The sequence below is a fragment of the Hordeum vulgare genome, chromosome 2H (assembly GCF_904849725.1).
Source record: "Hordeum vulgare subsp. vulgare chromosome 2H, MorexV3_pseudomolecules_assembly, whole genome shotgun sequence".
Classification (NCBI taxonomy): Eukaryota; Viridiplantae; Streptophyta; class Magnoliopsida; order Poales; family Poaceae; genus Hordeum; species Hordeum vulgare.
Window position 1 is genome coordinate 504,796,178 of NC_058519.1, and position 27,293 is coordinate 504,823,470.

The 27,293-nt window shown below is 44.3% G+C and overlaps 1 pseudogene; it reads right to left on the reverse strand.

Annotated features, from left to right (window-relative positions):
- Positions 1-455: 455 nt before the first annotated feature.
- On the reverse strand, positions 456-18,621 carry LOC123428536 (annotated as a pseudogene).
- Positions 18,622-27,293: the final 8,672 nt, after the last annotated feature.

A 27,293-nucleotide genomic window follows, 5' to 3' on the forward strand; every position in this document is an offset into this window, starting at 1 on the left:
CTAATACAGTGGAGCACATAAGTATGTTCTCCAAAACTCGGCAGAAAAATAAATCAAATACTACTTGAAAACGATTGCGAGAAACTATCATATGCAAGTTAAGAAAGAAATCATCCAGTAGGTCCATATATTAGTTAGGAACAGCATAAGAAATTAATCCACACACTTGCATGCAGCAGACAGTTTATCCTCTGATAAACTGTGCAATTAATATGAGCACATAGTCACATTTACTATTTTCCATGCAAAAGCAAACAAATCTCGTGAACTTGGAATAAGCTAACTTATCACGAAATTGAGGCTTAACCAAGTGTCATAATTTGGCTGCTCAGGTTTATGTTTTCGGAGAAGTAAAAAATCTGCTCCTAAATGAACGATGTCAGCCCTGTGGCTGGTCGAAAAATAAGGTGTGTGATCAGTTTACTTCATAATTAAACACACAATTCGACATGGCATCAAGCAGACGATATAGAAGATTTGTATCTGATCTCCATCAGTACAGCTACACTGTCAGCATGCTTTACTCCCTTCAAACAAACCTGAACATCATTATTTACAATCACAGAGATGAATGCATAGCACAAGAGAAATAGTACGTTAATTTGGTTGGTACCTTGAAGGTGGCCCTTCTCGTGACATTCTTATCCAGCGTGTGGGACCTGGGAGAACCTGCCGTCCTTGTAGTCCTTCTTCCTGTTGAAGAACCAGTCCGGCACCTTGAACTAGCGTGGGTTGGCCACCACTGTCATCAGCCGATCCATCTCCTCCGAGGAAAGCTCTCCGGCCCTGAACCCCCATGTGACACAACACACGAAGAGGAGACTGCCAAAATAATATAAATGAGTAAGCACTAAACGATCTGTTTGAGAATTAGGTGTGACTGTCTATTCCTATTACTAAAATTAAGCTATTCATAAAATACAAGCATAACTGCAAATGAGATTCCAAACTCTTGTTATGCAATACAGCCCAAAAATTTCACAACTGTTTAAATCGGACATGTCGCTGCATTAGCCATGATACTAAATCGTGCAAACGCTGATCATAACTGTTTAATCCCAGTGATACGTTCTAAAATAGACGGGGACAGCAACCACATGAACGATGTCAAATTTCACAGCACTGACCGAATTCCAAACCTAGACGCGGCTAGAGCTCACAAACAATGTCACAGAGATTTAATAGCAAGCAAAATGGAACAGATTGTGGAGGCTACATATATTACATGGTGTTAAAATGCACAAGCATAATAGCATCTGTCCAGCCGGTAAACAGTACTGATCTGAACTGAATTCGAGATATGTAACTGCTACCATTTTCTTTTATCCGTTTCAAAATGGCATTCTTTCCTATCTCCTCGTTTGTTCCGTTCAAGGCCGACAAAGCAGATACATGAATGATAGGAATATCATCGCTAGGGAACTTGTAGAAACTGAGGAGCTCTGCAGAAAAAAGGGAGACGACAAATTTCCTCACAACAGGAACATGATCGACCAACCAAAAACAATATGGACAACTCAAAAATGGTAGCATACCACGAAGCTCCATCTCCACAAGTTCCAGTAACTCTTCATCCTCAACAGCATCAACTTTGTTCAAGAAACAAACAAGTGATGGCACACCGACCTAAAAAAAGAGGGGGAAATGTCCATCTGCTCAAAACTGCAAAGTGAACATGATAAAGAGACAAACTGCTGGCAGAGAATAGTGAGAATTTGGAACCTGTAGAGCTAGAAGAATATGCTCCTTTGTTTGTGGCATGGGGCCATCAGGAGCTGACATGACAAGAATACCACCATCCATTTGAGCAGCACCGGTGATCATGTTCTAAGTAATCCACAGCAAATTAAAAGCACACAAGCATCACAGAAGTGTGTGATAGGCAGTTAAGGAATCTGAAGGCTCTAGAATTCATGTGCGCGCTAGACATGGTAAGTTGCTATTCTGATATGTAGGATTGTACTGGAAGTTCATCATGTAGGTCAGTCACCCAGATCCTGAATTCAGCATCCATGGCATTCCATAACTCTTTACAAAATAGTTTCACTAGATCCCTCAACCCATGGCAGTTACCTTGACGTAATCAGCGTGTCCCGGACAGTCCACATGAGCATAGTGCCTCTTAGCGGTCTCATACTCAACATGAGCCTGCACAAAACAACAGAAAAAGAAGCCCATAGAATCAGCCCTTGAACTGCAAATGGAGATGAACACAGAACAATAGTAAGGCCCAAAATGTGAGCAGCAAGCGCCAAGACCGGACCATAGATATGGTGACTCCTCTGGCCTTCTCCTCTGGGGCCTTGTCGATCTCATCGAACGCCACCGCCTTGGCGCTCCCGACCTCCGACAGCACCTGCCAAAAAGACTCACTCGTTCAGAATTCAGATCACATCTAGAGACGGCGAGCCATTCAAATTCGGACCAGCTCGAGGCAAGAGCGGGCCTGATCTGACCTTGGTGATGGTGGCGGTGAGCGTGGTCTTGCCGTGGTGATGTGGCCCATGGTGCCAACATTGACGTGGGGCTTCCTGCGACACAGATTCAATCAAACTCCGAACAACGGAAGGGGGGAGGGGGAGGGGGAAGAGCGGACCTGAGGGGAGGGGGCACTCGCGTGCGGGTGAAGGTGGCCATGGACCTCGCCCAGAGGCCCGCGACCAACGGCGATGGGGGTGGCGGCTGGGGCCCGCGGCCGCGGCGACGTCGGGAAGCGCGGCGGGGCCGGAGATCATGGTGGCGCGGAGGGCCGGGTAGGCTTTAGGAGGAGGAGAGCGGAGGAGGGAGGGGAGGTCGCGGCGGCGGGGTGAGGTGAGCGAGGGGAGGGAGGGCCGGCGCGGTCGGCGGTGGCGCTGTGCGTGAGGGGAGGGAACGTCGGAGAGAGAGCTTTCCCCTCGTGGATGGGGGTGGCAGCGTGGGGTGGACTGGGAGTGAAGCTGTGGGTAGATTTAGGGTTAGATGGGGGTTAAATACCCCCCGGTTAGTGTAGGGGAACGTCGCATGGGAAACAAAAATTTTCCTACGCGCACGAAGACCTATCATGGTGATGTCCATCTACGAGAGGGGATGAGTGATCTACGTACCCTTGTAGATCGTACAGCAGAAGCGTTAGAGAACGCGGTTGATGTAGTGGAACGTCCTCACGTCCCTCGATCCGCCCCGCGAACAATCCCGCGATCAGTCCCACGATCTAGTACCGAACGGACGGCACCTCCGCGTTCAGCACACGTACAGCTCGACGATGATCTCGGCCTCCTTGATCCAGCAAGAGAGACGGAGAGGTAGAAGAGTTCTCCGGCAGCGTGACGGCGCTCCGGACGTTGGTGATGATCTTGTCTCAGCAGGGCTCCGCCCGAGCTCCGCAGAAACGCGATCTAGAGGAAAAGCTATGGAGGTATGTGGTCGGGCAGCCGTGAGAAAGTCGTCTCAAATCTGCCCTAAAAGCCCCATATATATAGGAGGAGGGAGGGGGACCTTGCCTTGGGGTCCAAGGGATCCCCAAGGGGTCGGCCGAGCCAGGGGGGAGGACTCTCCCCCCCCCCCCCAAACCGAGTCCTACTTGGTTTGGTGGGAGGGAGTCCTTCCCCCTTCCCACTTCTTCCTCTTTTTTTTTCTTTCCTTTGATTTTTCTCTCTTGGCGCATAGGGGATTGGTGGGCTGTCCCACCAGCCCACTAAGGGCTGGTGTGACCCCCCCAAATGCCTATGGGCTTCCCCGGAGTGGGTTGCCCCCCTCCGGTGAACTCCCGGAACCCATTCGTCATTCCCGGTACATTCCCGGTAACTCCGAAAACCTTCCGGTAATCAAATGAGGTCATCCTATATATCAACCTTTGTTTCCGGACCATTCCGAAAACCCTCGTGACGTCCGTGATCTCATCCGGGACTCCGAACAACATTCGGTAACCAACCATATAACTCAAATACGCATAAAACAACGTCGAACCTTAAGTGTGCAGACCCTGCGGGTTCGAGAACTATGTACACATGACCCGAGAGACTCCTCGGTCAATATCCAATAGCGGGACCTGGATGCCCATATTGGATCCTACATATTCTACGAAGATCTTATCGTTTGAACCTCAGTGCCAAGGATTCGTATAATCCCGTATGTCATTCCCTTTGTCCTTCGGTATGTTACTTGCCCGAGATTCGATCGTTAGTATCCGCATACCTATTTCAATCTCGTTTACCGGCAAGTCTCTTTACTCGTTTCGTAATACAAGATCCCGCAACTTACACTAAGTTACATTGCTTGCAAGGCTTGTGTGTGATGTTGTATTACCGAGTGGGCCCCGAGATACCTCTCCGTCACACGGAGTGACAAATCCCAGTCTTGATCCATACTAACTCAACTAACACCTTCGGAGATACCTGTAGAGCATCTTTATAGTCACCCAGTTACGTTGCGACGTTTGATACACACAAAGCATTCCTCCGGTGTCAGTGAGTTATATGATCTCATGGTCATAGGAATAAATACTTGACACGCAGAAAAACAGTAGCAACAAAATGACACGATCAACATGCTACGTCTATTAGTTTGGGTCTAGTCCATCACGTGATTCTCCCAATGACGTGATCCAGTTATCAAGCAACAACACCTTGTTCATAATCAGAAGACACTGACTATCATCGATCAACTAGCTAGCCAACTAGAGGCATGCTAGGGACGGTGTTTTGTCTATGTCTCCACACATGTAAAAGAGTCTTCATTCAATACAATTATAGCATGGAAAATAAACTATTATCTTGATACAGGAATTATAATAATAACTATACATTTATTATTGCCTCTAGGGCATAATTCCAACAGTCTCCCACTTGCACTAGAGTCAATAATCCAGCCCTCACATCACCATGTGAATTACATTGTAATAAATCTAACACCCATACAGTTCTGGTGTCGATCATGTTTTGGCCGTGGAAGAGGTTTAGTCAGCGGGTCTGCTACATTCAGATCTGTGTGCACTTTGCATATATTTACGTCCTCCTCCTCGACGTAGTCGCGGATGAGGTTGAAGCGTCGTTTGATGTGTCTGGTCTTCTTGTGAAACCTTGGTTCCTTTGCTAAGGCAATGGCACCAGTGTTGTCACAGAACAAGGTTATTGGATCCAGTGCACTTGGCACCACTCCAAGATCCGTCATGAACTGCTTCATCCAGACACCCTCCTTAGCCGCCTCCGAGGCAGCCATGTACTCTGCTTCACATGTAGAATCTGCTACGACGCTTTGCTTGGAACTGCACCAGCTTACTGCACCCCCATTAAGAATAAATACGTATCCGGTTTGCGACTTAGAGTCGTCCGGATCTGTGTCAAAGCTTGCATCGACGTAACCTTTTACGGCGAGCTCTTCGTCACCTCCATACACGAGAAACATCTCCTTAGTCCTTTTCAGGTACTTCAGGATATTCTTGACCGCCGTCCAGTGATCCACTCCTGGATTACTCTGGAACCTACCTGCCATACTTATGGCCAGGCTAACATCCGGTCTAGTGCACAGCATTGCATACATGATAGAGCCTATGGCTGAAGCATAGGGGACGGAGCGCATATGCTCTCTATCTTCATCAGTTGCTGGGCACTGAGTCTTACTCAATCTCGTACCTTGTAACACTGGCAAGAACCCTTTCTTGGACCGTTCCATTTTGAACCTCTTCAAAACTTTATCACGGTACGTGCTTTGTGAAAGCCCTATCAGGCGTTTTGATCTATCCCTATAGATCTTAATGCCTAGTATGTAAGCAGCTTCTCCTAGGTCCTTCATAGAGAAACTTTTATTCAAGTAACCTTTTATGCTCTCCAAAAGCTCTACGTTGTTTCCAATCAGTAATATGTCATCCACATATAATATTAGAAACGCCACAGAGCTCCCACTCACTTTCTTGTAAATACAAGATTCTCCAACCACTTGTATAAACCCAAATGCTTTGATCACCTCATCAAAGCGTTTGTTCCAACTCCGAGATGCTTGCACCAGTCCATAAATGGATCGCTGGAGCTTGCACACCTTGTCAGCATTTTTAGGATCGACAAAACCTTCGGGTTGCATCATATACAACTCTTCCTTAAGGAAACCGTTAAGGAACGCCGTTTTGACATCCATCTGCCAGATTTCATAATCGAAAAATGCAGCTATTGCTAACATGATTCTGACGGACTTAAGCATCGCTACGGGAGAGAAAGTCTCATCGTAGTCAATTCCTGGAACTTGTGAAAAACCCTTTGCCACAAGTCGAGCTTTATAAACGGTCACATTACCGTCAGCGTCCGTCTTCTTCTTAAAGATCCATTTGTTCTGAATAGCCTTGCGGCCCTCAGGCAGTATCTCCAAAGTCCACACTTTGTTCTCATACATGGATCCTATCTCGGATTTCATGGCTTCTAGCCATTTGTTGGAATCTGGGCCCACCATTGCTTCTTCATAATTTGCAGGTTCATTGTTGTCTAACAACATGATTGATAAGACGGGATTACCGTACCACTCTGGAGCAGCGCGTGATCTCGTCGGCCTGCGTGGTTCAACAGAAACTTGAACTGGAGTTTCATGATCATCATCATTAACTTCCTCCTCAACCGGCGTCGCAATGACAGAGGTTTCCCCCTGCCCTGCGCCACCATCCAGAGGGATGAGAGGTTCGACAACCTCGTCAAGTTCTATCTTCCTCCCACTCAATTCTCTCGAGAGAAACTCCTTCTCGAGAAAAGTTCCGTTCTTAGCAACAAACACTTTGCCCTCGGATTTGAGATAGAAGGTGTACCCAACTGTCTCTTTTGGGTAACCTATGAAGACGCACTTTTCCGCTTTGGGTTCCAGCTTTTCAGGCTGAAGCTTTTTGACATAAGCATCACATCCCCAAACTTTAAGAAACGACAACTTTGGCCTTTTGCCATACCACAGTTCGTATGGTGTCGTCTCAACGGATTTCGATGGTGCCCTATTTAAAGTGAATGCAGCTGTTTCTAATGCATAACCCCAAAACGATAGCGGCAAATCAGTAAGAGACATCATAGATCGCACCATTTCTAACAAAGTACGATTACGACGTTCGGACACACCATTACGCTGTGGTGTTCCAGGCGGTGTTAACTGTGAAACAATTCCACATTGTCTTAAGTGAGTACCAAACTCGAAACTCAGATATTCACCCCCACGATCAGACCGTAGGAACTTGATCTTCTTGTTACGATGATTTTCCACTTCACTCTGAAATTGCTTGAACTTTTCAAATGTTTCAGACTTGTGCTTCATCAAGTAGACATAACCATATCTACTTAAATCGTCAGTGAAGGTGAGAAAATAACGATATCCGCCGCGTGCCTCTACGCTCATTGGACCACACACATCGGTATGTATGATTTCCAACAAGTCACTTGCACGCTCCATTGTTCCGGAGAACGGAGTCTTAGTCATTTTGCCCATGAGGCATGGTTCGCACGTGTCAAGTGAATCAAAGTCAAGTGACTCCAAAAGTCCATCAGCATGGAGTTTCTTCATTCGCTTTACACCAATATGACCCAAGCGGCAGTGCCACAAAAATATGGCGCTATCATTGTTTACTCTCACTCTTTTGGTCTCAATGTTATGTATATGCGTATCTCTATCAAGATTCAATATGAACAATCCTCTCACATTCGGTGCATGACCATAAAAGATGTTACTCATAGAAATAGAACAACCATTATTCTCAGACTTAAAAGAGTAACCGTCTCGCAATAAACAAGATCCAGATATAATGTTCATGCTCAACGCAGGCACTAAATAACAATGATTTAAGTTCATCACTAATCCCGATGGTAGTTGAAGTGACACTGTGCCGACGGCGATTGCATCAACCTTGGAACCGTTTCCTACGCGCATCGTCACTTCGTCTTTCGCCAGCCTTCGTCTATTCCGCAGTTCCTGCTTCGAGTTGCAAATGTGAGCAACAGAACCGGTATCGAATACCCAGGCACTACCACGAGAGCTGGTTAAGTACACATCAATAACATGTATATCAAATATACCTGATTTTTCTTTGCCCGCCTTCTTATCTGCCAGATACTTGGGGCAATTGCGCTTCCAGTGAGCCATACCCTTGCAATAGAAGCACTCTGTTTCAGGCTTAGGTCCAGCCTTGGGTTTCTTCGGCGGATTGGCAACAGGTTTGCCGCTCTTCTTCGAATTGCCCTTCTTGCCTTTGCCGTTTCTCTTGAAACTAGTGGTCTTGCTCACCATCAACACTTGATGCTCCTTACGGAGTTTAGACTCTGCGACTTTCAGCATCACAAACAACTCGCCGGGAGACTTGTTCATCCCTTGCATGTTGTAGTTCAACACAAAGCCTTTGTAGCTTGGCGGCAGTGATTGAAGGATTCTGTCAGTGATAGCTTCTTGCGGGAGTTCAATCCCCAGTTCAGCTAGACGGTTTGAGTACCCAGACATTTTGAGCACATGTTCACTGACAGACGAGTTTTCCTCCATCTTGCAAGCATAGAATTTATCGGAGGTCTCATACCTCTCGATCCGGGCGTTCTTCTGAAAGATAAACTTCAACTCCTGGAACATCTCAAATGCTCCATGACGCTCAAAGCGACGTTGAAGTCCCGGTTCTAAGCCATACAAGACTGCACATTGAACTATTGAGTAGTCCTCCTTACGCGCTAACCAAGCGTTCTTAACATCCTGATCAGCCGTAGCGGGTGGTTCATATCCTAGCGCAGCATTAAGGACATAATCCTTCTTTCCAGCTTGTAAGATTAGCTTAAGATTACGAGCCCAGTCTACAAAGTTGCTTCCATCATCTTTCAACTTAGCTTTCTCTAGGAACGTATTAAAATTCAGGATGACACTTGCGTGAGCCATGATCTACAACACAAATATATTCAAAGTGGACTTAGACTATGTTCAAGATAATTAGAGTTGAACTTAATCAAATTATATGCTAAACTCCCACTCAAAAAGTACATCTCTCTAGTCATTTGAGTGGTTCATGATCCACTTACACTATCCCAAGTCCGATCATCACGTGAGTCGAGAGTAGTTTCAGTGGTAAGCATCCCTATGCTAATCATATCAACTATATGATTCATGATCGACCTTTCGGTCTCATGTGTTCCGAGGCCATGTCTGCACATGCTAGGCTCGTCAAGCTTAACCCGAGTGTTCCGCGTGCGCAACTGTTTTGCACCCGTTGTATGTGAACGTTGAGTCTATCACACCCGATCATCACGTGGTGTCTCGAACGACGAACTGTAGCAACGGTGCACAGTCGGGGAGAACACAATTTCGTCTTGAAATTTTAGTGAGAGATCACCTCATAATGCTACCGTCGTTCTAAGCAAAATAAGGTGCAAAAAGGATTAACATCACATGCAATTCATAAGTGACATGATATGGCCATCATCACGTGCTTCTTGATCTCCATCACCAAAGCACCGGCACGATCTTCTTGTCACCGGCGCCACACCATGATCATCCATCAACGTGTTGCCATCGTGGTTGTCGTGCTACTTATGCTATTACTACTAAAGCTACATCCTAGCAAAATAGTAAACGCATCTGCAAGCACATATGTTAGTATAAAGACAACCCTATGGCTCCTGCCGGTTGCCGTACCATCGACATGCAAGTCGATATTTCTATTACAACATGATCATCTCATACATCCAATATATCACATCACATCGTTGGCCATATCACATCACAATCATACCCTGCAAAAACAAGTTAGACGTCCTCTAATTTTGTTGTTGCATGTTTTACGTGGTGACCAAGGGTATCTAGTAGGATCGCATCTTACTTACGCAAACACCACAACGGAGATATATGAGTTGCTATTTAACCTCATCCAAGGACCTCCTCGGTCAAATCCGATTCAACTAAAGTTGGAGAAACCGTCACTTACCAGTCATCTTTGAGCAAAGGGGGTTACTCGTAACGATGAAACCAGTCTCTCGTAAGCGTACGAGTAATGTCGGTCCAAGCCGCTTCAATCCAACAATACCGCGGAATCAAGAAAAGACTAAGGAGGGCAGCAAAACGCACATCACCACCCACAAAACCTTTTGTGTTCTACTCGAGAAGACATCTACGCATGAACTAGCTCATGATGCCACTGTAGGGGAACGTCGCATGGGAAACAAAAATTTTCCTACGCGCACGAAGACCTATCATGGTGATGTCCATCTACGAGAGGGGATGAGTGATCTACGTACCCTTGTAGATCGTACAGCAGAAGCGTTAGAGAACGCGGTTGATGTAGTGGAACGTCCTCACGTCCCTCGATCCGCCCCGCGAACAATCCCGCGATCAGTCCCACGATCTAGTACCGAACGGACGGCACCTCCGCGTTCAGCACACGTACAGCTCGACGATGATCTCGGCCTCCTTGATCCAGCAAGAGAGACGGAGAGGTAGAAGAGTTCTCCGGCAGCGTGACGGCGCTCCGGAGGTTGGTGATGATCTCGTCTCAGCAGGGCTCCGCCCGAGCTCCGCAGAAACGCGCTCTAGAGGAAAAGCTATGGAGGTGTGTGGTCGGGCAGCCGTGAGAAAGTCATCTCAAATCTGCCCTAAAAGCCCCATATATATAGGAGGAGGGAGGGGGACCTTGCCTTGGGGTCCAAGGGATCCCCAAGGGTCGGCCGAGCCAGGGGGGAGGACTCTCCCCCCCCAAACCGAGTCCTACTTGGTTTGGTGGGAGGGAGTCCTTCCCCCTTCCCACTTCTTCCTCTTTTTTTTCTTTGCTTTGATTTTTCTCTCTTGGCGCATAGGGGATTGGTGGTCTGTCCCACCAGCCCACTAAGGGCTGGTGTGACCCCCCCAAATGCCTATGGGCTTCCCCGGAGTGGGTTGCCCCCCTCCGGTGAACTCCCGGAACCCATTCGTCATTCCCTGTACATTCCCGGGAACTCCGAAAACCTTCCGGTAATCAAATGAGGTCATCCTATATATCAATCTTCGTTTCCGGACCATTCCGAAAACCCTCGTGACATCCGTGATCTCATCCGGGACTACGAACAACATTCGGTAACCAACCATATAACTCAAATACGCATAAAACAACGTCGAACCTTAAGTGTGCAGACCCTGCGGGTTCGAGAACTATGTAGACATGACCCGAGAGACTCCTCGGTCAATATCCAATAGCGGGACCTGGATGCCCATATTGGATCCTACATATTCTACGAAGATCTTATCGTTTGAACCTCAGTGCCAAGGATTCGTATAATCCCGTATGTCATTCCCTTTGTCCTTCGGTATGTTACTTGCCCGAGATTCGATCGTTAGTATCCGCATACCTATTTCAATCTCGTTTACCGGCAAGTCTCTTTACTCGTTCCGTAATACAAGATCCCGCAACTTACACTAAGTTACATTGCTTGCAAGGCTTGTGTGTGATGTTGTATTACCGAGTGGGCCCCGAGATACCTCTCCGTCACACGGAGTGACAAATCCCAGTCTTGATCCATACTAACTCAACTAACACCTTCGGAGATACCTGTAGAGCATCTTTATAGTCACCCAGTTACGTTGCGACGTTTGATACACACAAAGCATTCCTCCGGTGTCAGTGAGTTATATGATCTCATGGTCATAGGAATAAATACTTGACACGCAGAAAAACAGTAGCAACAAAATGACACGATCAACATGCTACGTCTATTAGTTTGGGTCTAGTCCATCACGTGATTCTCCCAATGACGTGATCCAGTTATCAAGCAACAACACCTTGTTCATAATCAGAAGACACTGACTATCATCGATCAACTGGCTAGCCAACTATAGGCATGCTAGGGACGGTGTTTTGTCTATGTATCCACACATGTAAATGAGTCTTCATTCAATACAATTATAGCATGGATAATAAACTATTATCTTGATACAGGAATTATAATAATAACTATACATTTATTATTGCCTCTAGGGCATAATTCCAACAGTTAGGTGGGCTGGCTGGGGCCGGCCCAGTTTGGGCCAAGGGGGGGTTTCTTTTCCCTTTTTATTATTTGTTTCTGTTTTTATTTCATTATTTAACAGATCTTTTTATTTTAGTTCAATAAAACCCCTTAAAATTAACAATTTCTAAAGTAAAATTCTCCTAGGTAATATCCGACACACCCGAACATTTTTATTTTGACATTCAAAAAACTTTTATCGCCTGACTTTATTTTTAAATTTTAACATGGTTGGAAACATCTACGATTTAAAATATTAGTTTCTAAGTGCTAAAAATAAGTAGATTTTGTGAATCAGCTATAAAAAATATTGTGCAAAAGGGCATCACTGAAATATTCACTCAACTTAGACCACATTTTATGTATGATCACCGAGTTGTATGCATTCCTATCTAGTACTTCCTTCACAAAGCTGTTAGCTGAACACAAACTTTGGAAATTTGCTGAGAAAGATTTACTAGGCAAATCGTTACGAAAGTTTTCATGAGGCAATGATTTGGATAGGAAAGAGTTCCCAAGAAAAATGAGGGTAATCAAAGAAATAGAAATAGCACTTCGTTCACAAAGTGCTATGCTGAACGGAATAGGAAAATGAATATTGCTGAATTATTTTTGAACTATGGAAGGAAAGGTTTTCACATATTTGAGGAATATATGATCCAAAGTATTTATGAGAATATTTCGAGAATTTTTGAAATGACAGAATAGTAAGTTGCTTCACAAATTAGGATGAGGTGGGATACAACAGACCCACGAGTGACATGTCAACATAGTTAGAACATGTTACGATATTTTTATAATCGTCGTAAAAGTTATGACGATCTCATCTTATGCGGTTACGACGTTTTTGACTCACATCGTCGTAATTTATATGTAGATTTGATCCCCTCAAACGGCTTACGACAGTCTCGGATGAAATCGTCATATTTTTATGACGAATTCATCAACGACATTTTAAAAAACATCATGTATGAGCATATTTCTTGTAGTGATTGCGTTTTACGATACGGAGGTGCCACCACCTCGTGTTCTTCATCTGGAGGGCAGATCTGGAGTCCGTTCTGGGCTCCGGAGAGGGGAAATCGTCGCCATCGTCATCATCAACCTTCCTCCATCGACAATTCCATGATGCTCTTCACCGTTCGTGAGTAATCTCATCGTAGGCTTGTTGGACGGTGATGAGTTGGATGAGATCTATCATGTAATCGAGTTAGTTTTGATAGGGATTGGTCCCTAGTACCCACTATGTTCTGAGATAGATGTTGCTACTACTTTGCCATGGTTAATGCTTGTTACTAGGGCCCGAGTGCCATGATTTGAGATCTGAACCTATTATGTTGTCGCCAATATATGTGTGTTTTAGATCCTATCTTGCAAGTTGTAGTCACCTACTATGTGTTATGACCCGGCAACCCCGGAGTGACAATAGCCAGAACCACTCCCGGAGATGACCATAGTATGAGGAGTTCATGTATTCACCACGTGTTAATGCGTTGGTCCGGTTCTTTATTAAAAGGAGAACCTTAATATCTCGTAGTTTCCATTAGGACCCCGCTGCCACGGGAGGGATGGGCAATAGATGTCATGCAAGTTCTTTTTTCCCTAAGCACGTATGACTATATACGGAATACATGCCTACATTAGATTGGCGAATGGGAGCTAGTTACTTATCTCTCCGTGTTATAGATGTTACATGATGAATCACATCCGGCATACTCATTCATCACCGATCCACTGCCTACGAGTCTTTTACTACTGGTCCTTCCTATGTTACTTTGTTGCTACTGCTGTTACTGCTGCTGCTGTTACTCTGTTGCTACTGTTGTTATTCTGCTGCTACTGCTGTTCCTTGCTACTGTTGTCACTACTGTTGTTACTTGCTACTTTGTTGTTACCTGCTGCAACACTTTACTGGCGCCATTGATACAACAAGTTAGGAATAGTCTGCCGTCAACAGACCTATTTCTGGCACCGTTGCTATCATACCACTTTGCTACTAATACTTTGCTTGCAGACACTAATCTTTCAGGTGTGGTTGAATTGACAACTCAGCTGCTAATACTTGAGAATATTCTTTCGCTTCCCCTTGTGTCGAATCAATAAATTTGGGTTGAATACTCTACCCTCGAAAACTGTTGCGATCCCCTACACTTGTGGGTTATCACTCACCACCTTATTGTTTTCATTCCTTTTTCGAACAAAAACCCATTTTCCTCTGACAGGGAAGACATTGTGAGGAGTAGTTATTACTGAGGAAAATACGTCTCTTTTGTTGAGCGAGCGCACTTCTGCCTCAATTGCTTCCTTCCATTTAGGACAATCAGGACGCTTGAGGCACTCCCTGACGGTCTTTGGTTCTGGATCTAGTTGAAGGGTTTCAGCAATTTCAGAGGCGAAGTATATGTTGACAATTGTAGTCTGTCTATTATATGATTCTCCTGATTCTATATAGTTTATGGAAATTTCTTTTATACCTTCACACTCTATGTGATTTCCCACAACAATAGAATCATGGTGTACCGATGTCCCAACCATTATGTTTTTATGCGCATTTATTCCAGGTTCAAGATGTTGAGCATCTGGTTGGTGTCCTTCAACTTGAGGTTGAATTGCATTTATTGGTAGAGGATTTGATTTCCTCTGTTTCCGGGGAGGCTTTTGAGACGCTATATTCCGGCTAACCAGATTTCTCCCCCTCTTACTCTCATTTGGGGTTTGAGAGGTTTTAGTTGGTACCTCCACTCGTTCTGGTGCATTAACAACGGGAATATGTGATTTAGTGACACTTTTTTGGTCAGTAAATGCATCTGGCAGATTATTTGCAATGTGTCGCAAATCTATGATCCTCTGAACTTCAGTTTCAGATTCTTTAGTACGTGGATCTAATGACTGAATGTCTGTTACATTCCAATCTATTTCCTACCATTCTTTGTGGTTTGATTCTCCCCCTAATGCCGGGAAATGGTCCTCATCAAAAATAGAATCAGTGTAACGGGCAGTAAACAGGTCCCATGTAAAAGGTTCAAGATATTTTATTATTGACGAAGAATTATAACCCACATATATCCCTAGTTTTCTATGGGGGACCATGGATGTATGCTGCGGTGGTTATATCGGTACGTATACTACTCAATCAAATTTTCGGAGATGGGAAATACTTGGCTGAGTGCCACGTACTAGTTGTAGAGGGGAGGTTGTATGATATGCAATTGGTCTGATTTGTATCAGATCTGGGGCGTGTAATATCGCATGTGCCCAACAAGATGTTGGTAATTTACAATTCTGTAATAGTGGTCGAGCAATTAATTTTACTATTTTGATGAGAGATTGAGCCAAACCATTTTGAGTATGAACATAAGGCACAAAATATTCTAAATGAATGCCCATAGCCATGCAATAGTCATTGAATGCATGTGAAGAAAATTCAGCGGGATTATCCATTCGAATTATTTTTATCCTATTTTCAGGATGATTTGCTCTTAATTTGATAATTTGAGCAATTAGCTTGGCAAAAGCATGATTTCCTGTGAACAATAGACACACATGTGACCATCTTGTACATGCATCTATGAGTACCACGAAATACCCAAAAGGTCCCGATAGTGGTTGAATTGGACCACATATATCTCCTTGAATGCGTTCAAGAAAAATAAGTGACTCATTTTTTTACTTTAAGATAAGATGGTCTTATAATTAATTTCCTAGTTGCACATGCGGTGCACACAAAATCTGATGATTTTGGGAATTTTTTAGTTGGAAGGTTGTGACCAATAGAATTGTCAATAATTTTTCTCATCATCCCTATGCCAGGATGACCTAGGCGATCATGCCAAGTCTTGAATTTATCAAGGTCTTGATAAATTAATTTGTACGCAACATGTGATACGGGCTTTATATAATTGTAATATAATCCAGATGAAAGTGAGGGGAATTTCTCAAAAATTTGTTTCTCAGACCCATTACTCTTTGTTAAAAGCAAATATTCAGAATTATTTCCAGATATTGTTTCGAGATGGAAATTATTTGATTTGAGGTCTTTGAAACTTAGAAGAGTGCGTGTAGATTCAGGATGCAATAGTGCATCCTCAATTACAACTGTAGTATCCATAGGTAGAACGAATGTGGCTCATCCTGAACCAATAATCGACGCGTCGCTACCGACGATGGTCATAATATTCCCTTTTCTTTTAGTTAGAGTTTGGAATATTTTTTTCTCTTAATATTGTGTTAGTGGTACAACTGTCCACCAAACATAATTCTTCTTCCATTGGATTATATTCCCGTAAAATCTATATAGAGTAAGAGAATATTTTAGGATGAAACTTTATTCATATTACTCACATATAAATATATATATATACAAAGTATTCATATCATAGTTACAAATATAAATATGATATTATGTTTGAATTACATAATACGATTGGTCCATAGGACTTTATTCTACTTAGAGTTATATAAATTATAACATCCATTATTACAATAAAATAGCTGATAACATCAAATGAGTGATGTAGAGATTATATGAGATCTCATATGCGTCTTGGGTGTATTCCACCATCATGTTGTCAACATAAAGAAGATCTTCATCCTTCTGCCTTGTTTCCTTAGGAGCGCTATGAAAAGTGCTATCTTCAAGGTTTTCTTCTTGTTGTAAGGCGTTGAAGTGAGCTTCGGCTTTTCCATGAACTTGTTTGCCTTTCCCAGTGGATTTGAGGTATAAATCCGCTAGATGCTTGGGATTTCGACATTTGCTAGTACGAAGGTTAGTACATCCACACCTTCGACAAATCTCGGAGTTGGTGTTTCGGTCATTTTTCTTGAAATGACCTTTACATTTAGATTGACCAAAGCTTTTCTGCTTGTTGTTCCTTTTCCACTCTCCATTGAATTTCTTGAAATTCTTTTTGTTGCCCCCATACTTTTTAGTAAACTGAGTGTTAGCATGTGCTTCAGGGAGTGGCATTGAACCCGTTGGGCGTGTCTGATGATTCTTCATCAGAAGTTCATCATGTTTTTCAGCCTGAAGTAAAGTGTATATGATCTCAGAATACTTTTTGTATTTTTGTTGACGATACTCATGTTGTAGTAGTCTCATCGAGGGGTGGAAAGTTCACAAGGTCTTCTTCGGAAATTCCTTGGTTGCCAAACCTTAGTTTTGAGTTAATCTTGTGAACTACAGAGTTATATGCTGCCACAGATTTGAAATCTTGGAACCTTATGAGAGACCATTCTCTCCGTGCTTCCGGCAGCATAACTGCTCTTTGTTGGTCATATCTCTCCTTGAGAGAGTTCCACAAAGCTAGTGGATCTTCTTCCATCAAATATTCTGACTTTAAGTCCGGATGGAGAAGGTGCCTTAAGAAACTTAAAGCTGTATATTTGGCTGCCGTGGGGATTTCTCCGGTGCCTTCAATGGGTGTGATGATGGTGGAACCGAGTTTACGACTTTCAAGGTCTATCTTTGCATCCATAGCCCATGGTAAATAGTTACTACCATCTAGTTCAAGTTCATGAAATTCTCTGTTCATTACGCCGGCCATTTCCTGCATGGTATTATCATGCATAATTTTAGTTTTACTATGAGAGTAAAATATAAGTTACAACAAATGCTTTGAGGAAGCAAAATTTTCAAGTATAGTTGATGCTTTAAACTTGTATGCGTAGACCTCATTTTATGTATATGACACTTTGAAGATAGTCACCGTTGGGGTGTAGATCTCATAGTAGTGGAGAACATAGTCTGGTTTTGACCAGTAGATGTTCATATGTCCATTACCTTGTGTCATACTATACTTTGCAAAACACTCTGGAGGTAGTCATCTTGTCAAAAGACTAGATGTAGACCTCACAACAAGAGTGGATGGTCTGCAAATTATGCAGTAGATCACACAATTACCTTGTGATTCATAAAAATTTGAGGTAGTCACATCAATTCACATATTCGGGAGAGCACTCGAAGATAGTAGTTTTGCCAAAAGAAGGAGGCAAAATGTAGATCTTTCAGCGATGAGGATAATCTGCAAAGCTAGTAGATGCCTTATCTACCTTGTGATCCTAAAATTTGAATTGTAAAAAATGTTGTACTTGAGAATTACATATTCTAAAAAATGAAAAATGTTGAGGCAATCATATATAATATGTACACATAGTCCGAGACTTTATTTTAGAGGATACATAGTCCAAATATTCAACTTACAATACAGTTGTGATTGGATATAAAGAGAGGTTCAAATAATATATATCACACTAAACTAAAATTGATAGGATGCTTTGTAATATGCAAATGCTATGGACTGTTTTATGATGAAAATAACACAACACACTAATAGTCACTTTATTTAGGTAGTGTACGTGGTGGAATTCTTGGCATGTAGTCCTGTTTTGGAGAGGAACGTGGCCTGGGCTGGCCCATGCACCGACAGAGAGGTGGATAAGGGAGACTTGGAGAGCATGCACGAGGGTTTCCCCACAACGCCGCCTCTCCCATTCCCATCAAGCGTGGTGCTCAGCACCTCACCATGGCGGTCCTCCCCTGTCCATGGCGTCATCTTCAAGGGAGGCGGGGAGGTCCCCGCGCTGTTGCAAGACCGCCGCCGCCGCTGCTCGCCCCGGGGGCGCCGGTGAGGCCGAGGGCCACTGGCGACCACGCGCCCTGAATGGCTGCGCGGTTCTGCGCCATGGCCGCGGCGAACTATCGCAGGATGTGTCGCGCCTCCGGTGGAGGCGTGGGAGGAAAGGGTAGCGCTTGAGGCGTGGGTGGTGTAGCCGGTGATGGTGGAGGCGGCGGTGTCGACGATGAGTCCTGGCCCTCAATCTCCTCTTCTTCTTCCACCTTGATGGCAATATTCAGATCGGGAACAGCGGGGTGACCGCCGGTTTCGGTTGCTGTCGGCATCGGGGATGGCAGATCCGGGACGGGCCCGTATCCACGGGGAAAGAGGTGCTCCGAAAGTTCATCCGATGTCATCGGTGACGGAAACCGCGGTGGTGCGCCCGTACGCACCGGGCATGGACCAAACTCGTGCTGCAGGCAGTACGGGGGCAGAGGCAGCGATGCGAGTTCACAAAGAAACATCTTCTCTTCCCTGAGAAATGGCGCCGACGGTCCTGCAAGTAACCATTCCATCGGAGGGATGGTAAAGGTCGATGGCGGAGTAGCCGGTACGATGTTGTTAGAGAATATTTCTCCATATGTGGTTTTGGTAATTGATGATAATCCCTATGGACTAATGGTTGCCTTAAGTTATATTTATAGGATTTGTCCATAAGCACTTCTTGAAGTCCATCTATTGGGTTCAAGGAGTTTATATGATCACCAAGGTGGTATTCAACTTATTATCCAAAGAATGGTCATAGAGACACAAGTTTGATCAAGATCGTCAGACAAAGAGTAAATCAAGATGATCAACACACAAAGCATACAAGATGTACCGAGAGAGATCAAGTGATCCCATGGTATGGTAAGCATTGTCCGTTACGTGTTTGTGTACTAACCCATGGTCTTCGTGAGAGTTCTATGTGGGGTTAGGTGTATTTCCATGGGTTTGCGTCTAGAGGAAGATCTCATACAACCCATGAAGGATGACGTCAAGTGGTGATCGTCATCAAGATTGCGGTGTGCAAGTTCAAGTGGATCAACACGAAGATATCATGCTTGAAGTTTGCCGTCCATTGTGGTGGAAATGGACTTGTGAACATATGCTGAAGAGCGGCTCACCCATGTTGTGTATGGGGGAGCAATCAACTAGTCTTCATAAAGCCAACACAATCAAGAAGGTGGTCCATCTTGAGGAAGCCAAGATCATCGTCATCTAGCTCAAGAGGACGAGGTTTGCCCTTGATAGGTTTTATGTTTTAGGATAGATTGTCGTACTGTCAAGGGGGGCTCTCAAGTGAGTAGCTCGATCGTATCATTCGTTGAGAGCTCAAACCATTTGCATCCTTGCATCATACTTCTTGGTTCTTGTTTGTTCTTTCTCTTTATGAGTTTTAGAGCTTATGGTCATCTTCATGACAAGCTCGAGTTCATCGAAAACGGAGTCCATATGCATCTACTATGATGTTTTTGATGTTGGAGTTTTTGCCGGTTCTTCATTCATAGAGGTCTCACATCTCTATATCATTGGCGTTTTCATATCTCCATGGTCTTAAGTTTGGATAGATCTTGTCATCTTGAATCCAACAAGCTTGGGTTTGCTCGATTCGGAGCTCGTATGCGAAAGTTATGGCTGTTTCAGTGGCGAGCGGTAGTACCGTTTGTGCCAAGTGGTAGTACCGCTCCCTAGCGGTAGTCTGCTCTGGGTGGGCGGTAGTACCGCTTCGGGACGGTAGTACCTCTTTTTGAGCGGTTGTACTTCGTCGGACTTTTTGCGAATACTTCTCCAAGCGGTGGTAGGCCCGACAGTAAGATCTTTACTACCATTGCCTAGCGGTAGTACTGCTCCTCGCCAGCGGTAGTACCGCTAGGGGCAGCGGTAGTACCGCTCCTCGCCAGCGGTAGTACCGCTGTGCGCGGGCTGTTAGTGGGGGTAACGGTCTGATTCCTTCCCCACTATATAAAGGGGGTCTTCTTCCCCCTTGGTCTTATCTATGAGTTCAGCTTGTGTTCTTCCCCCATTGTTGACCTTCTTAGAGCTTGCTAACTCTCAACCCCTCCAATGATTCTTGCTAGTTCTTGAGGAAAAAGAGAGAGGAGATCTAGATCCACATCTCCACCAATCACTTTATCCTCTATGTGAGGGGAACCCCTTAGATCTAGATCTTGGAGTTCTTTATGAGCTCCTTGTTCTTCCTCTCATATTTTTCCATAGCTTTTGTTGTTGTGGAGGGATTTGAGTGTGAGGTACTTCACCACTTCGTGTGTTTTTGCCATTGCATTAGTTGCATCGGTTTGAGTTCTCCACGGTGATACGTGGAAGTGAGAAGTTGAGAAGCTTATTATCCTTTGGTACTTAGTACCCTAGAGATTGTTCTTCGTGGATGCTTTGGCGTCCTAGAAGCTTGGTGCTGTCTCGGAGCTCAATCATTATGGTGTAAAGGTCCGGCAAGCATCGGGGGTCTCCAATTAGGTTGTGGAGATTGCCCTGAGCAATTTGTACGGGTACCGGACATCCCCAAGGGTTGCCATTTGTACGGGTTCGGTGACCGCCCTCAAGGGTCCCTTAGTGGAATCACGACATCTTGCATTGTGCGAGGGCGTGAGGAGATTACGGTGGCCTTAGTGGCATCTTGGGGAGTATTGTGCCTCCACACCGCTCCAACGGAGATTAGCATCCGCAAGGGTGTGAACTTCGGGATACATCATCGTCTCCGCGTGCCTCGCTTATCTCTTACCCGAACCCTTTACTTATGCACTTTACTTTGTGATAGCCATATTGTTTATTGTCATATATCTTGCTATCACTTAGTTGTTTATCTTGCTTAGCATACGTTGTTGGTGCACATAGGTGAGCCTAGTTGTTTTAGGTTTTGTGCTTGAACAATTAAACGTTAGTTTTATTCTGGATTTGTTCAAGCCTAAACCGTAATTATTTTAAAGTGCCTATTCACCCTCCCTCTAGGCGATATCCACGTCCTTTCACATGTAGTCGTCGGCGACGGCTAGAGCCGAAGGCCCTGTTGGGGAACGTCGCATGGGAAACAAAAATTTTCCTACGCGCACGAAGACCTATCATGGTGATGTCCATCTACGAGAGGGGATGAATGATCTACATACCCTTGTAGACCGTACAGCACAAGCGTTAGAGAACGTGGTTGATGTAGTGGAACGTCCTCACGTCCCTCGATCCGCCCCGCGAACAATCCCGCGATCACTCCCACGATCTAGTAACGAACGGACGGCACCTCCGCGTTCAGCATATTGGGGAACGTCGCATGGGAAACAAAAATTTTCCTACGCGCACGAAGACCTATCATGGTGATGTACATCTACGAGAGGGGATGAGTGATCTACGTACCCTTGTAGATCATACAGCAGAAGCGTTAGTGAACGCGGTTGATGTAGTGGAACGTCCTCACGTCCCTCGATCCGCCCCGCAAACAATCCCGCGATCAGTCCCACGATCTAGTACCGAACGGACGGCACCTCCGCGTTCAGCACACGTACAGCTCGACGATGATCTCGGCCTTCTTGATCCAGCAAGAGAGACAGAGAGGTAGAAGAGTTCTCCGGCAGCGTGACGGCGCTCCGGAGGTTGGTGATGACCTTGTCTCAGCAGGGCTCCGCCCGAGCTCCGCAGAAACGCGATCTGGAGGAAAAACCGTGGAGGTATGTGGTCGGGCTGCCGTGGGAAAGTCGTCTCAAATCAGCCCTAAAACCTCCGTATATATAGGTGGGAGGGAGGGGACCTTGCCTTGGGGCTCAAGGAGCCCCAAGGGGGTCGGCCGAGTCCAAGGGGGGAGGACTCCCCCCCCCCCAAACCGAGTTGGACTTGGTTTGGTGGGAGGGAGTCCCCCTTCCTTCCCACCTCCTCCTTTTTTTTTCTTTCTCTCTTGATTTTTTCTCTTCTTGGCGCATAGAGCCCTTTTAGGCTGTCCCACCAGCCCACTAGGGGCTGGTGTGCCACCCTCAAGGCCTATGGGCTTCCCCGGGGTGGGTTGCCCCCCCGGTGAACTCCCGGAACCCATTCGTCATTCCCGGTACATTCCCGGTAACTCCGAAAACCTTCCGGTAATCAAATGAGGTCATCCTATATATCAATCTTCGTTTCCGGACTATTCCGGAAACCCTCGTGACGTCTGTGATCTCATCCGGGACTCCGAACAACATTCGGTAACCAACCATATAACTCAAATACGCATAAAACAACGTCGAACCTTAAGTGTGCAGACCCTGCGGGTTCGAGAACTATGTAGACATGACCCGAGAGACTCCTCGGTCAATATCCAATAGCGGGACCTGGATGCCCATATTGGATCCTACATATTCTAGGAAGATCTTATCGTTTGAACCTCAGTGCCAAGGATTCATATAATCCCGTATGTCATTCCCTTTGTCCTTCGGTATGTTACTTGCCCGAGATTCGATCGTCAGTATCCGCATACCTATTTCAATCTCGTTTACCGGCAAGTCTCTTTACTCGTTCCGTAATACAAGATCCCGCAACTTACACTAAGTCACATTGCTTGCAAGGCTTGTGTGTGATATTGTATTACCGAGTGGGCCCCGAGATACCTCTCCGTCACACGGAGTGACAAATCCCAGTCTCGATCCATACTAACTCAACGAACACCTTCGGAGATACCTGTAGAGCATCTTTATAGTCACCCAGTTACGTTGCGACGTTTGATACACACAAAGCATTCCTCCGGTGTCCGTGAGTTATATGACCTCATGGTCATAGGAACAAATACTTGACACGCAGAAAACAATAGCAACAAAATGACACGATCAACATGCTACGTCTATTAGTTTGGGTCTAGTCCATCACATGATTCTCCTAATGATGTGATCCCGTTATCAAGTGACAACACTTGCCTATGTCCAGGAAACCTTGACCATCTTTGATCAACGAGCTAGTCAACTAGAGGCTTACTAGGGACAGTGTTTTGTCTATGTATCCACACAAGTATTGTGTTTCCAATCAATACAATTATAGCATGGATAATAAACGATTATCATGAACTAAGAAATATAATAATAACTAATTTATTATTGCCTCTAGGGCATATTTCCAACAGTCTCCCACTTGCACTAGAGTCAATAAACTAGTTCACATCACCATGTGATTCCAACGAATCCAACACCCATATAGTTATGGGGTCTGATCACGTCTTGCTCGTGAGAGAGGTTTTAGTCAACGGTTCTGAAACTTTCAGATCCGTGCGTTCTTTACAAATCTTTATGTCATCTTATAGATGCTGCTACTACGTGCTATTCGGAAATGCTCCAAATATCTACTCTACTATACGAATCCGTTTCACTACTCATAGTTATTTGGATTAGTGTCAAAGCTTGCATTGACGTAACCCTTTACGACAAACTCTTTAACCACCTCCATAATCGAGAAAAATTCCTTAGTCCATTAGTTACTAAGGATAAATTTCGACCACTGCTAGTGATTCAATCATGGATCACTCTCTGTACCTCTCAACATACTTTGAGTCAAGGCACACATCAGGTGCGGTACACAGCATGGCATACTTTAGATTCTACGGCTAAGGCATAGAAGACGACCTTCGTCTAATCTCTTTATTCTGCCGTGGTCGGGTTTTGAGTCTTACTCAAATTCACACCTCACAACGCAACCAAGAACTCCTTCTTTGCTGATCTATTTTGAACTCTTTGAAAAACTTGTCAAGGCATGCATCTTGTTGAAACTTCTATTAAGCGCTTTCGATCTATCTCCATAGATCTTTGATGCTCAACGTTCAAGTAGCGTAATCCAGGTACTCCTTTGAAAACTTCTTTCAAACAACCTTGTATGCTTTACAGAAATTCTACATTACTTCTGATCCACAATATGTCAACCACATATACCTATCAGAAATTATATAGTGCTCCCACTCACTTCTTTGGAAATACAAGTTTCTCATAAACCTTGTACAAGCCCAAAATCTTTGATCATCTCATCAAAGTGTATATTACAACTCCGAGATGCTTGCACCAGTCCATTGAAGGATCACTGGAGTTTGCATACTTTCTAGTAACTTTAGGATCGATAAAACCTTCTGGTTGTATCACATACAATGTTTGCTCAAGGAAACCGTCGAGAAAACAATGTTTTGACATCCTACGTGCAAGATTTCATAAATAATGCATCAACAACTAACATAATTCTAACAGACCTTTAGCATCGCTACGAGTGAGAAAGTCTCATCATAGTCAACTGTTTGATCTTGTCGAAAACATCTTTGCGACAAGTCGAGCTTTTCTTAATAGTGACTTATCACCATCATCGTCTGTCTTCTTTTAAAGATCCATCTTTACTCAATAGTCTTATGACCATCAAGTAGTTCTTTCAAAGTCTACACTTTGTTTTCATACATGGATCCTCTCTCGGATTTCATGGCTTCCAGCCATTTGTCGGAATCTGGGCCCACCATCGCTTTCTCCATAACTCGTAGGTTCACTGTTGCTCAAACAACATGACCTCCAAGACAGGGTTACCGTACTACTCTGCAGCAGTACGCGACCTTGTCTACCTACGAGGTTTGTAGTAACTTGATTCGAAGGTTGATGATCACCATCATCAGCTTCCACTTCAATTGGTGTAGGCGCCACAGGAACAACTTCCTGCGTCCTGCTACACACTGGTCAAAGTGATGGTTCAATAACCTCATCAAGTTTTACCACCCTCCCACTCAATTCTTTCGAGAGAAACCTTTCCTCGAGAAAGGATCCGTTTCTAGAAACAAACACTTTGCTTTCGGATCTGAGATAGGAGATGTACCCAACTGTTTTGGATATCCTATGAAGATGCATTTATCCGCTTTGGGTTCGAGCTTATCAGACTGAAACTTTTTCACATAAGTGTCGAAACCCCAAACTTTCAAGAAACGACAGTTTAGATTTCTCTAAACCTCAGTCTATACTGTGTCATCTCAACGGAAATACGCGGTGCCCTATTTAAAGTGAGTGCGGTTGTCTCTAATGCATAACCCATAAACGATAGTGGTAATTCGATAAGAGACATCATAGTATGCACCATACCAAATAGTGCGTGGCTATGACGTTCAGACACATCATCACACTATGATGTTCCAGGTGGCATGAACTGCGAAACAATTTGCACATTGTCTTAACTGTGTACCAAAACTCGTAACTCAGATATTCATTTCCATGATCATATCGTAGACAGTTTATCCTCTTGTTACGACGAACTTCACTCTGAAACGGATTTGAACTTTTCAACATTTCAGACTTGTGATTCATTAAGTAAATACTCCTGTATCTACTCAAATCGCCAGTGAAGTAAGAACATAATGATATCCACTGCGTGCCTCAGCACCCATTGGACTGCATACATCAAAATGTATCACTTCCAACAAGTTACTATCTTATTTCATCTCAATGAAAACAAGGCCTTGTTCATGTGGTATGATTTGCATGTCACTAGTGATTCGAAATCAGGTGAGTACAAAGATCCATCAGCATGGAGCCTCTTCATGCAATTTATACTAACATGACTCAAGCGGCAGTGCCACAAGTAAGTGGTACTATCATCATCAACTCGTATCTTTTGGCACCAATATCATGAACATGTGTAACACTACGATCGAGATTCAATAAACCATTGAAGGTGATTATTCAAGAAAATAGAGTAACCATTATTATCTTTAAATGAATAATCGTATTGCAATAAACACGATCCAATCATGTTCATGCTTAACGCAAGCACCAAATAACAATTATTTAGGTCTAACACCAATCCCGATGGTAGAGGGAGCGTGCGACGTTTGATCATATCAACCTTGGAAACACTTCCAACACGTATCGTCACCTCGACTTTAGCTAGTCTCCGTTTATGCCGTAGCTTTCATTTCGTGTTACTAATCACTTAGCAACCAAACCGGTATCCAATACCCTCATGCTACTAGGAGTACTAGTAAAGTACACATCAACATTATGTATATCAAATATATTTCTCTCGACTTTTGCCAACCTTCTTATCTACCAAGTATCTAGAGTTGCTCCGCCTCGGTGACTGTTCCCCTCATTACAGAAGCACTTAGTCTCGGGTTTGGGTTTAGTCTTGGGTCTCTTCATTAGCGCAGCAACTGTTTTGTCGTTTCACGAAGTATCCCTTCTAGCCCTCGCCTTTCTTGAAACTTAGTGGTTTTACTAACCATCAACTATTGATGCTCCTTTTTGATTTCTACTTTCGCAGTGTCAGAACATCACGAATCGCTCAAGGATCATTGTATCTATCCTTGATATGTTATAGTTCATCACGAAGCTCTCACAGCTTGGTGGCAGTGACTTTGGAGAACCATCACTATCTCATCTGGAAGATTAACTCACACTTGATTCAAGTGATTGTTGTACTCAGACAATCTGAGCACACGCTCAACGATTGAGCTTTTCTCCTTTACTTTGTGGACAAAGAATCTTGTTTGGAGGTCTCGTACCTCTTAACAAGGGCACAAGCATGAAATCACAATTTTATCTCTTTGGAACATCACTTATGTTCCGTGACGTTTTTACAACGTTTTCGGCGCCTTGCTTCTAAGCCATTAAGTATTTTGTACTGAACTATCGTGTAGTCATCAGAAACGTGTATGTAGGATGTTCACAGCATCCACAGATGACGCTCGAGGTGCAGCACACCGAGTGGTGCATTAAGGACATAAGCCTTCTGTGCAGCAACGAGGACAATCCTCGGTTTTACAGACTCAGTCTGCAAATTTTGC